General features: G+C 40.2%; 1 protein-coding gene across 2 annotated transcripts in view; it reads left to right on the top strand.

Moving 5' to 3' along the window:
- LOC143341307 (uncharacterized) overlaps positions 1-12,282 on the top strand; it is a 54,111-nt gene that overhangs the window by 13,552 nt on the left and 28,277 nt on the right. Inside the window, exon 1 of one of the 2 annotated variants that reach the window (XM_076764152.1) lies at positions 992-1,321. The exons of the other annotated variant lie outside the window; for it this stretch is intronic. The gene's annotated coding sequence lies outside the window, so the exon portion shown is untranslated. Of the gene's footprint in view, positions 1-991; positions 1,322-12,282 lie in introns of those variants that run through there. 2 annotated transcript variants of the gene reach the window in all.

The raw sequence follows: 12,282 nt of genomic DNA, 5'->3' as shown, positions 1-12,282 counted from the left end.
GGATCCTTTGAGAGATATGTTAGTTTTCCGTTATTTGCAACAAACTCGACAACTATGACCCGTTAAGATCTCGGTGCAATCTCGAATTTCATCGAGCAACGTTTGAAAATCAAACATCCCCGATCGAGAACAAGTACAAGTCGGTTGCAGTTCGTTGGCCAACAAATTTCCCATTCAATTTTAATAAATATCCAACTGTAGCTGCTATTAGAGTTTCGTAGAAGAGCTTAGGGATCCTTTGAGGGATATGTTAGTTTTCCGTTATTTGCAACAAACTCGACAACTATGACCCGTTAAGATCTCGGTGCAATCTCGAATTTCATCGAGCAACGTTTGAAAATCAAACATCCCCGATCGAGAACAAGTACAAGTCGGTTGCAGTTCGTTGGCCAACAAATTTCCCATTCAATTTTAATAAATATCCAACTGTAGCTGCTATTAGAGTTTCGTAGGAGAGCTTAGGGATCCTTTGAGGGATATTTCATACGTTACAACCAAATGGGACGTGCCATTCCACGGGTTATTGCGTATGCGAGTCTCCGCGACCGTCGTGCACAGAGGTTCGCGATGCGCGGCTCTCGAGGCCCTCCTGTACCCATCGACCATTACTCGGATGCACTTGCGTTTGTCATCGGTAACCCAGCCAATAGAACATCGTGCAACGTGCTCTGTACGCGCGGCCAAATATCCTGCTGAATGCATTAACTCGTCGGGTGTCCGTGCATGCGCATCCATCGTTCGAAAACGGAGTTACCCGAATGTGGCGAGTGCTCCAAAGTTTGCCAGCGCGCGCACGTGTGTGACCGTGCGTTTTGTACACTATGTTCTCTCTCTCTTTCTTGCCGTTGCGCGGTTTTCATTTACACACGACCGCCTGTCGTGCACCGCTCCGCCCGGTGTCCGTGCCACCAGTCCCACACAAACGCGAACGCACACGCACGGGCAGGAAATCTACCTACTTATAGAATATCTACGCGGAGCAACGTGCATACGTATCTTTGATATCTGCGTTCGTTCGACCGGTGTGCGAGCCGTTTGTGTGTCAGCGGTAGAACGTGGTCTCTTGGTGCGTGCGTGTGCCTTCCTCTCCTCGGGGGAGGGTTGCTAGGTGGTAGGAGGTGGAGTTGCCGCGAACGCACAGTCGCTTCTCGACGGTCGGACGGTGAACGTGGCCCCCGGGCGTCCAGCACGCGAACGACCGCCTGTTCCTTCTGGGCGCAACCACCGTAGGGTGTTCTCTAAGGTTTCTTGTGTTTTCCCGACGAGGATCCTCTCGGAGGAACCTGCACTGGCCGATAGGAACCAAATATCGCGAGCACAAGTAAGAGAATTCACTTTTACGCTATTCGTGCGCGCCTCCTTGGGCCTCGAGTCCCTTTTCCGAAACCATCGTTTGAATTAAATTCCCGCTTTAGAGAGCGCGTTAGTCAAATTATGATCGTTCGATTACTCGAGAGAATCATATAGAGATTGCCGCTAGTTTCTTTTTGGGAACCATCGTTTGAATAAAATACATCAGAATTAAATTATAACGCGATCGACGAGGAGAATAGTGTTTTAATATCTATAAAGATGGCCGCTAGTTTCTTTATTCTCGAGTCCCTTTTCCGACCCCATCGATTGAATAAAATGCATCAGAATCAAATTATGACGCGATCCTTCCTCGAAGCATGTAATTACTCGATCGACCAAGACTTTAGTCTCTAGATTCCTGTATTAGCGATCGTTTGAATCTAATTCCCGCTTCGACATCGATAAATTTTAATACGATCGTTGGACGAAAAAGATTTCGAGTCGTGACGCATCTATTTGACGACGGATTTGCAACTAATGCGTGGATTAGCGCTGTCCCGTGCGCCATCGAACGTGCACGCACGTAGGAAACAGAGATATCTGATAGGCGATACTGTTTGCGCCTATTACAGAACGAATCGAAACACATCGACGATTATCGCGGTCGTGTAATATTTGTAATGTTCGACGAGCTTCGAATTACAATGTCGTTGATATCGGGGCGATACACAGGATAGAAACGTTGTCTACGGCCGGAGCGATAATAAATTCTCCAATTTGAGACTCGAGGGACATTTAGACGCAGCCGAACGCGCCGCGATGTTAATAATTATTCCTCCGCTGTTCGAAACTAAGTTATCCCGATAATATAAATTAACTGCATAGGAAACTTCGTCACAGTCCACGGGGGAGCGCAACAAGTTCCCGGCGGGACATTAGTTAGCGTAGCGCCATTCAAATTGGAAAATATTGTATTAGGCCATTTCGCGAGTCTTTGCGCACTTAATTGCTCGAACTTTTGTCCTAATGTAAGCATACGCAGCCCTATTAGTTCGGAGCATTCGACGTCCATTATGCACGATCCTCCACCAATGGAAATAAACACCATCGAAATGCTTGCTATTTTTCACTTGAAAATAAACACACGGAAAATTCGTATTGCGTATAAATGTCCCAATTATTATAATACGAGAAGATACAACATTTCATGGATTATAATCTTTGATTCTTTTAACTAATTCATTTTATATTTAAATTATTATAGAACAAGACGTCCCATAACAAGAAACAATAATAACTGTCTTTTAACATTCGTTCGTAAAGTGAAAACAAAAGTGTTTATAAATTAAAGTGCATAGTTTACTAAAAATAGAGAACGAGCTCTTAATAATCATATTAAATAAATTACACGCATCGACGATCGAGTCAGTGTTTTAAATAACAACCTAGATACATCGAAGTTGACAAGTGAACAAGTTTCTAAAAGTGACCTACCTCTGTGCGCATCGATATTAATTTTCACGCGAAACAATCGACTCGGTCGAATTTAAATACGCAAAGACTTACGAAGACGACCCGATACAAAATGGTCGCCGGAGCTAATTGCGACTCCTCGAGATCCCCGCTTCGATTTAAACTATCGCGGCGAATTTGAAATTTTTACGGTCGAATCGAACGTTTTTAAAGGCGATTTCGAGCCGGGAACACGGTCGTTGGAATTTTGCGGAGAAAAAGAGAGTCGTTCGTGGAACGAGAACCGCGGCCTGAAAGGACACGCTGCGGAGCGACGAAGTTATTTACACGAATGCAAATTGTCTCCTGTCCCCAGCAGAGACATTTTTCACGGGACTCATTGTCGGGCTCGCGCGATGGACATTCTGAAAATCGCTCTCGCAGACGATTCGCGGGCCATTTGTCGCGTTAAACGACGATCCTCGACGAGAATGGCACCGGTGGAACGGCTCTACGCAATCTCCGCGCGGAGACGTGACGCACACACAGCGTTGCACAGGGCAAACATTACGAACGGGATTAACATTCCCAGTGTACACACAGTCCCGCGAAATGATTTTCCGTAAACGCGTTTCGAAACGCGAAACGTTTGCCCGGGAAAAACAGAAAGATTCGAGCGCACGCGTCCGAGCGACGACGGACCCGCGTCGTTTTCGAGTCCGTTAACCCTCGGAAGGACGAGCTTGTGATTTATGCAGTAGGCGAGAGGCTCGTTTTGTCCCTTGGCGAAAACTTGGTTCTATGCAGTGAATATTTGTAATACTTAGGTACAATTGGTACACGAGCTAAATATTATTTTTACCTCGATGACGTTAAAATTGACCGTAGATCCACGATCAATAAAAAAATACGGACCTAGATTGGGATAAAATCGTTAATCTTAGAACCAAAAGTTGGCTAGGATTGATACTAAATTGGTGCATTATATCTGCGCAAATCAGGAGTTTCAACATTGAGAAACACTCGTCTAAGTAATATTTAAGAACGTTATTCTGAAGAATATTGCATAGAAAGATTCATAAGCTTCGTTAGACTGTTGAAAAAGAGCCGTAGAAAAAACAGATTAAGAACCACCCGTTTTGTTAAATTTATGTTTTTATAAGCTACGAATAGGTCTTGAGAGTTTCTTTATGCTATATGTATAAATATCGTATCAAATTTACAATTGTTTCTTCAGCACGTGGATTCGCAAATTGACTAACAAGAAGGGAGAATACGCGAACAGCAAATAATTATGATAAATTTCAATAGGAGCAACACAGTTGTAGTAATTCGTAATTACAGTCATGAATATACTGTTACTCGAAATTAAACATAATCTTATACATTACAAACAGTTATTTATATACGATAGGAGCGATCAGATGATTCGTTAATTATACTGTAATTATTATATCGAATATATGCACTCATTGGCTATTAATATAGACCATATTTATTATTATTGACGATACGAAGGCATGATCTGGAATTTTTTTTTTTAATAATTCGTTGGTTAATAGTTTGAAGAATTTTTCTTATATCCTTTACAGAATTTCAAAACTCTATAACTTTGCACTGTAGAACTAAATTTTTTAATTAAATCTCAGAACTCGAGCCCTAATATAAGATAATTTTTAAAGGATGATCGGAAGAACAACAACAAGTTTTTTAAAATTACATAGAGATACACAATAAGAGTAACTTTAAAAAAAAGAATACAAAAATAAATACAATAAATTAAAATAAAAATTAGAAAAGAGTTTGAAAGTTCTAAGAACATGTACAAGATGTTCGACCACCCCTAGGAAAAATTTTAATCGGAAATTCTAGAGGCCAAAATATGACGAAAATCAAAGATACTAATTTGTTGATTGAGGCTTTGTTAAAAAGTTATAGAAACATTTTCGGCTACACAGTATATTTTCGGTAAAGAATTTTTTTTCTCGAAAGTGGGTAGGATTTCGAGGGTATGTCTATTCACAAAAAATGCTTGCAATAAACCCCTGTAACTAAATATAATTTTTTTAGTATGATTTGAAATTTTTTAATTTAATTTTTTAATAACTTTGTAACGAAGCCTCAATCAACAAATTGATATTCTTGATTTTCGTCTAATTTTAGCCTCTAGAATTTCAAGGGTGGTCGAACACCCTGTTTAATATGTATAATAGTACTAGAATAAATGAATAGAATTATTAATTTCATTTTTAAGTTAAAGAAAGCAAAAAGAAACGTCGTCTCTTTTATTAATAACAGAAATACTCTGACAGATATCGTTATAATTCTAGCACGTACCGCAAGTGGACGGATATGGTTTCCACGAGCGATTAAAATTCCAAACTGGAAGTTTCGTTAGTCTTCGCGATATCGTTTCCATAAACTCGGGGCAAACCCGTGTTTATCAATCCGTTTTTGTTTGTTTGGCGAGTATGCCAGATGCCACGAAAGTTTGGTAAGCGTTTCTTTCCGTTTATACGTCCTTGTAAAAGATGGAAGACGAAATGAAACGATGTACAGCGTTTCGTAATATGTGGAGATAACTTCAGGGCGAAATTCACCACGGAAAATTAATGAAAAAAGTTCGTACGAACATCTGTTCCATCTGACCCCGTTTTCAGGTTACTGCCTTATTTATGTTCTAACAATATCCTCGTCCTATTGTTCATTCAAGGCAACAGCTGCAATTTGATACATGCACGGGAATTATTTCTAACAATTTAATAGCGCCTTTCATCCTGTCTGCGAGATTAACAAGAGCACATCATTGAATTATTTATCTTTTTTTATATAATTGCGAGAGTTATTGGATCAAGTTCTATAGATACTATAAGTGTAGGACAAAGATGAGTCTTCCCCAAAATTTATGCATTAATTTTGTGTATTAAATTCACTGTCGAAAGCAAGCTTGCATTCTGAAATACCGAATACTCTAAAATACTACAGATCCTTGAGAATTACCGCAGCAAGTAAATATTATCCAGAGAAACCGAAAAGTCTAGAAAGGAAAAAAACTAGCGCGCATTTGTTCCACGATAAAATGTAACCGCGCTATCGACAGATAATAAACGAAGGACGAAGTTACTTACGATTACTTAACAAACGCGTCAAACGATTAGCCGCATTGGTATTCACGACGTTCGTTAACGTCATTTTCGTTGTAAAAGTCACCGTGATAAAATTCGCGTTGCAACCTTATCTGACCACAGCAATGCCCAAGCGCGCCGATAACTCGAAATTTTTGCATTCTTCGTTGCAACGCAGACTATTCGCCTTCGAGATTCGAACTATCGATCTATGAAAACAAACTTTAGATTATCGAGGCATCGTACTAATGTCTTCTTACTCATTGACATACGATTTCTTCAGTTCCACGTTTTTCAAACTAACGATATTTCTTGACATTCAAAAACGCCAAAAAGTAGTCAATAATCAAGGGAGATATAAACATGTAATGTCGAATAATATTCTCTCGCTAAAACGTTTGACCCGCTGCTGCCAAGATTTTTCCTTTTCCGTACAATACACTTAGCATTTCGTTGCACGAATGAAATGAAACTGATCCATACTCGAATTCTGTCGCGATAAGAAAAGTCGAAGGAGGAAAATTTTATTCTCGCGCGCGAATAGGTACTTTTATGGAGCATAATCGCGCCGAGCTCGTTCGAGAAACTGTGACCAACGATCGCGTATCTTTCGATCGATAGATTAGCGCGCCGGTCAATTTATCGAAAGTTTGTATAGGCATAACGTTATTTTGATCGAAACGATACAGCCGGGGCTTTTTATCGCGCGACACCTGTAGCAGTTCTTTGTTATCGCTCGCAATAAAAAAAGGGAATGGAAAATTCATAGTTGCCGGACGAGGAAGTCGATGGAAACGTCGCGATTCCACCTTAAATCTCGCCGCGAAAGCAAAACGATCTCGAATTGTGCCGTGATTCACGAACGAATCGCGATTCTTGCTCCTTGAGCAGAACAGAAGGGTACTAATTATAGACGACGCCAGTTGCACGGAACACTCGTGCGTTACTTGTAACTAATTAAATCGATCCTTGTACTTCAACCTTACGGTCAGTATGGTTCTGAATCCTTGGCAGTATGCAGTTTTAACGCGACGCGTTTCAAACATATTTTACGAAATGGTAAAACGAGTAATTAACGAATACTTTTCTCGATATCCGGGAACGTGATATTTATTGATCTTTGTCGAGCAATTCTCGTCTCGAAGACAACATAAAGGCAACCTAGATTTCGTGTTAATATTGAGCTCCCTGATCGATACTATTACCGAGCAGATGTTTTTTTAACAAATAGAAACGCTTTCGGAGAAACGTTTATCAATCCATCTGCGCGATAGTTTCCAAAATTATGATATTTATCTATCATTCGTCGGGAAAATCCACAAGGTTTGTGGAACTGTGTACGTTATTAGAACCGTAGATAAGCGAACAAAGTTCTGCGTTGCTATTGACGACGCTGATTAAAACGTTTCCTGTCAAAAGTTACTAGTTGCGTCGAGTCGAAGAAAGATACGAGTTTCTGTTAAAGATACGCGTCTCGGACAATTTCATCTTGGAAAAGTAAAAATATTTGCAAAGGCGTAATCAAGGTTGCTGTTCGCAGACCTAGTTACTCAATAAGAGTTTCCAGTTCCAGGCGTTCACTTTTTATTCCTTATTGGAAAAGCCTTCGAAATCTATAAACTCATTTACTTCGATCACGTTGATCCGGCGTGAAATAATTTTTAATTTATGCAACCATACAACAACGTTTCCCAATATTTTTAGAGCTGTGCAATATTCTTTTACCTATAAATAAGTGAGATTTATTTTATGTTTTTAAAAAAATATTTCAACGATACAAATGCAATCTTCTTCGATAGAAATGTCTGAGATCTATAGACTTTCTTTATCCGCATTGCTCTGGCTCAGGTTTGTTTGATCTGACATCATACTCGTTTACTTAAGACAGAAATTTTACCAAGGAACCGTGTTCCGACAGATTATAACTTCATGAAACTATGACTCGACAGTTTTCAAAAATTTGTCTCAACATTCCGGTGCTCTTTTATCGATAGACGAGCAAAAATCGACTGTAAACAGAAGAAATCGTCGCGCGTGACAGAACGGAGCAAGATTGTTGACAAAACTGGGCGTTACTAGTCAAAAACAATTGTAAAATTAAGTTAACTCTCTGAAACTGTTCTATCAAGGAATCTTCGATCTTCGAAAGTGATTGAACAAGTTCTGATCAAATGTATTTCCAAACTGAGTAACGGACGACCGTTGTTTCTGAATGAAAGCGAGTTTCAGGCTATATTGCATTAGAAAGAAATACAAAATACAGGTATCCGCGAACGTGCAAGTGTAATCAAGGTCTCCGTCCAGCGATCCAGTTGCGCAATAGATACATCACGTAATTGTCGTGCCACGCCATCGTCGTTGCGGACCGTGGCAACGTAACGACGATTCAGGATTCTCAGATTTGGAGTAACGATAGGTAAGAGCAGGATTCAGCGTTATCTTTTCTGTTCTTTAATTCAAGAAGCCACGATGCAACGACGTGTCCCGGGCTTTACATAAGCAACCGGTGATGCTCCGTTAAAAGATGCGCGCAAAGTTCAGACGGTACACGACGAGCAAAAAGTCGGAGCAAAGAAATCTCTGGGCCCTCTAGAGATTTGCAACAATCTCGACAACGATGGATAAAAAATACCCGATATCGTGAAACGGATTTAAACAAAGCATTGTGCAATAGCGAGTCGTTAAAAATATTGTTGCACCTTCTAGGAAACTAGCGGGCGAACAAATGTGACAAAGAAATCACGATGGTTGAATCGTATTTTGATAAATGAAAATTAATTTCAGTAGGGCTAGAAACGGAGCAAAGGAAATTTATAGAACGCTTTAACGTTCCATCTCGAGAGATTTCAAAGGCGATTCGATCGACAGAATTTAGTTAATTGAAGATTTTCACCGAAACATGTGTAACGCTCGAGGAAAGCAAATGTACACACGGGGAACGTGTTCTGCGGTTTTCGACGTCCGTTAGGTGCCGGGAACGCAGGGGAGAAACTTAGGCGTGAATTGAAACGTACAACATGTGGAATGCTGTAAACGCGAGTAAATTAACACTGGAGATATTTTCACTGAAAAAAAGAAGCGGAAAAAGATTGTTCCATTATTTGTTTCGAGGTGCTGACGACTGTTCCATCAACGTCGACCCGGCTTAATGAGAAGTGGCGGGATGCATGATTTTTCAGTTGTTTTTATACCTTCGGACAACGCTAATGTGCCATTATGCGCACGTAATCTCGAGGAAGGATCAAACGAGTCGTACATTTAACAGCAATGTAGAACAAAGGGCAGAACGACCGATTAAAACGTAAAATTTGGAGTAAACGCGACCGTATCTAAAACGATCGTACGCGAACGTTGAAAACTAAAAGCGTTTAAGTTTGTTTCATCTTGATAAAAATAGAAACAAGTTATCTGTTATTTCCTATGAAACAATTTGTTTTCGATAATTGTAGAAACTATAAATGTTACTTATCGTTAACGCGGCTTAAAATTATCCACGACCATCAATGAATACATACAAGAATAAGCAAAATACTAATCCGGGGAATAATCTTAGATAAGGAGTAAAAGATAAGATAAGTTTACTCCTCGAACAATGATGAGAGTGCTAATTATAAAATAAAGTGGTATCATTTTGAATATGTTAAAATCTGACCCGGAACAACTGTTAAATCGAATAAACATAAAACTTGGCAGCTTCTAAAATAAATACCTCCGATTGTTTATGTAGAAAAAATTGCTCGAACCACTCTAAAAAAAAGAAATTAACAATCAAAAGAGGAAGATTTCACAGGAAAAAAAAATTGGCAATGCTTCGTTTACTTTTTCGACGATAATAGATTCTTCCACGACGATTACGCGTCTTCTTCGCTGCGTGGAACGAACGACGCGCGTTCAAAACCCCGGGCGCATAAGAAATTACAATTAGCCGTTTGTTCGGACCGGCGAATTAATTGGATCGATCGTAGCCAACGGGGAGAACCAGGAATTCCTCGTCGACGTGGAAATTGCCAGCGTCGGAAATCGGAACGGCGAAATGTTGCGGCAATTATTTCAGATTTTCCGGGGCGCGGCGAGCGAGCGGATCGTTAACGCGACGGTGGCTGAAAAGTTGAAACCGACACCCGACAAGACTATCGAGAAACGCGCCGTTGTTTGATCAACGGGTGCATTAAACTTTCGTTTTCACGGGAATCCGGGCGACCGGGGGACTCAACGCGGAAACATTTGTCCCGGCAATCGCGAATCAAATCGTACTAGGCAGTCACGTTACAATTTCACGGTAGCGAAACAGAGAATGAAATTACCAGTGCACCACGAACCGCAATGCGGCCTCATCTGCACGGGGCGCTCGTGTGCGAGACATTTTTACCGCCTACGTTCCATAATGCGCGGCCTGATTCCTGGCAAAAGGTAAACATCGATCGATTGCTACTGTGCATCCGCGAAAAGCTGACTAGTGAGAGGAATGCGGTTCCGATTGGTTCAGAGTTTCGCCAGCCCGCGGTCCCATTGGACGAAACGACGAAAGTGGGGGGGATGGGCGGAGCAAGCGAAGTTCCACTAGCCAACTTCTGGCGAACGCGCGATACATAATAGATACAGGAGAAAGTATCGCAGCCAGCATATATTTTGACAACGGTGGGTTGTCTGTTTGCCTTTAATTTACAAATTGGACGAATCGCAATCGCGTTGGACTAATAAATAGAACGTTTTCTGTGACTTGGACATCATCATGGAAACACTGGATTTAATAACGAAAGATAACAGAGGTGTAAATTACACGGTAGCAATCATGGTACTGTTGTTGTACTCGACCAAATTAAACTGCAGTTGTTCACACTCGAGCACACGGTAGTATGTAGTCTCTGATCGGATGAGGAACACTATAGTGACAATTCGAGAGGTATGACAGGGTACACCGATCGTGATCTTGCAATAATTTTTATTAAGATTTCTTACTATACTTCTTTGGCTGGTACCAAACAAATTTTCAGTTCCGCATAATTTTACATTCTAACGAATGTTAAAGTACTATCCAATGACTTGTACATTGTCCACCGATAGTTTCGTGCTGATACATTATACATATTGATATTACGTAAAAACGGTCTGTCACGTGATTGTAACATACAATTACCAACTTCTTACTCACGATACTTCAGAAATATTGTCTGTAACCTTGTCTTACGTGTATTGAAATTGAAATAAATAAAAAAAAAAAACAAAACTCTCGTGCGGCAGAGGGTTGCTTTAAAGATTCTGTAAGAAACTCGAAGTTTACGATCGTTCAAAGGGATTTTGTAATAAATTAGAATTTCCAGGGGATTTTGTAAGACGAAAGCGAGGACGTCGACGAAATAATTCGCATGAAAGTCTGCGGAGTTGTAGGATAAGATTTTTCCCGGGAGTTCCCGTTAACGACTTTTGCTTTTCCATAACTAGATTCTCACGTTAGAAAGTTTTCAAACTGCAACTAAAACTTTCCCGAAGTTTAAAAGTTTTCGACGGTAAATACGAGTCCCGGACGTTCGTAACGTTCCGCGTGCACGCAAACAATCGTTCACGCTGTTAAGAGCGGCCGGGGAAAACGCATTATTTTCCAATAATGAGGACGATTGCAAAGCTCGTCAGCAACGGGTGACACATATTCGCGTATGCACATTTATTAGCGTATGCGGTTACGCGATCTACGATACATCGCTATCTAAGCGGTACGAAAAAATAAAAATTCACTCGCAGGCGATAATCGTTATCTGCGAAACCTTTAGATATATTCTAGAATTTTCGGCCTTGAAAAGTGTTATTCATTCTGTACACAAGAGTGCATGAAATCGATAATACTAACGTCGAAACTGCCGGCGTTTACGTTAAACATCGAGTACACCTTGACGATGATTAATGTTTAAGGCCCTCGGAGAGTTTGCGTATTTCATTATAGGACTCTATCGATCGCATTGAATTCTTTATTTCCGTCGTTTTAAATATTAAACTGCTAGTGTCAGCCGTCAAAGGAGGGCTGTATTCACGACAAAGAATATCTTACTAATGGTAATAAAAAAAGAAAAGAAAAAACCATAGAAAAATCTGTCTCGAAGAACATATTTCTCTTGTGAAATTATCTTTCATTATTCTTCCGATACTTATCGAATCATAAATTAGCTGTAATGAATTAATTCACAGCTTTTATCTTTCAAATTTTCACCCTCTGTAATTTCTCACGAATTAGGTAATAACTTGTTATTATTCGTTATTAAATAAACCTGACGTATTAATTGAATCCAATAAATTAATTTTTTTTTCTCTTTCGTTGTGTTCGGACTATAAAGAAAACGCCCAAACAAACGCAACGCACATTTCGTTTCCAACACGAATCTCATTACGAGATTTCAACCAATTTCAGACCGTGTTTAAT

The sequence above is a fragment of the Colletes latitarsis genome, chromosome 4, assembly GCF_051014445.1.
Source record: "Colletes latitarsis isolate SP2378_abdomen chromosome 4, iyColLati1, whole genome shotgun sequence".
Classification (NCBI taxonomy): Eukaryota; Metazoa; Arthropoda; class Insecta; order Hymenoptera; family Colletidae; genus Colletes; species Colletes latitarsis.
Note: the sequence above shows the minus strand (reverse complement) of the source record. Positions and strands in the feature narration are given on the sequence as shown.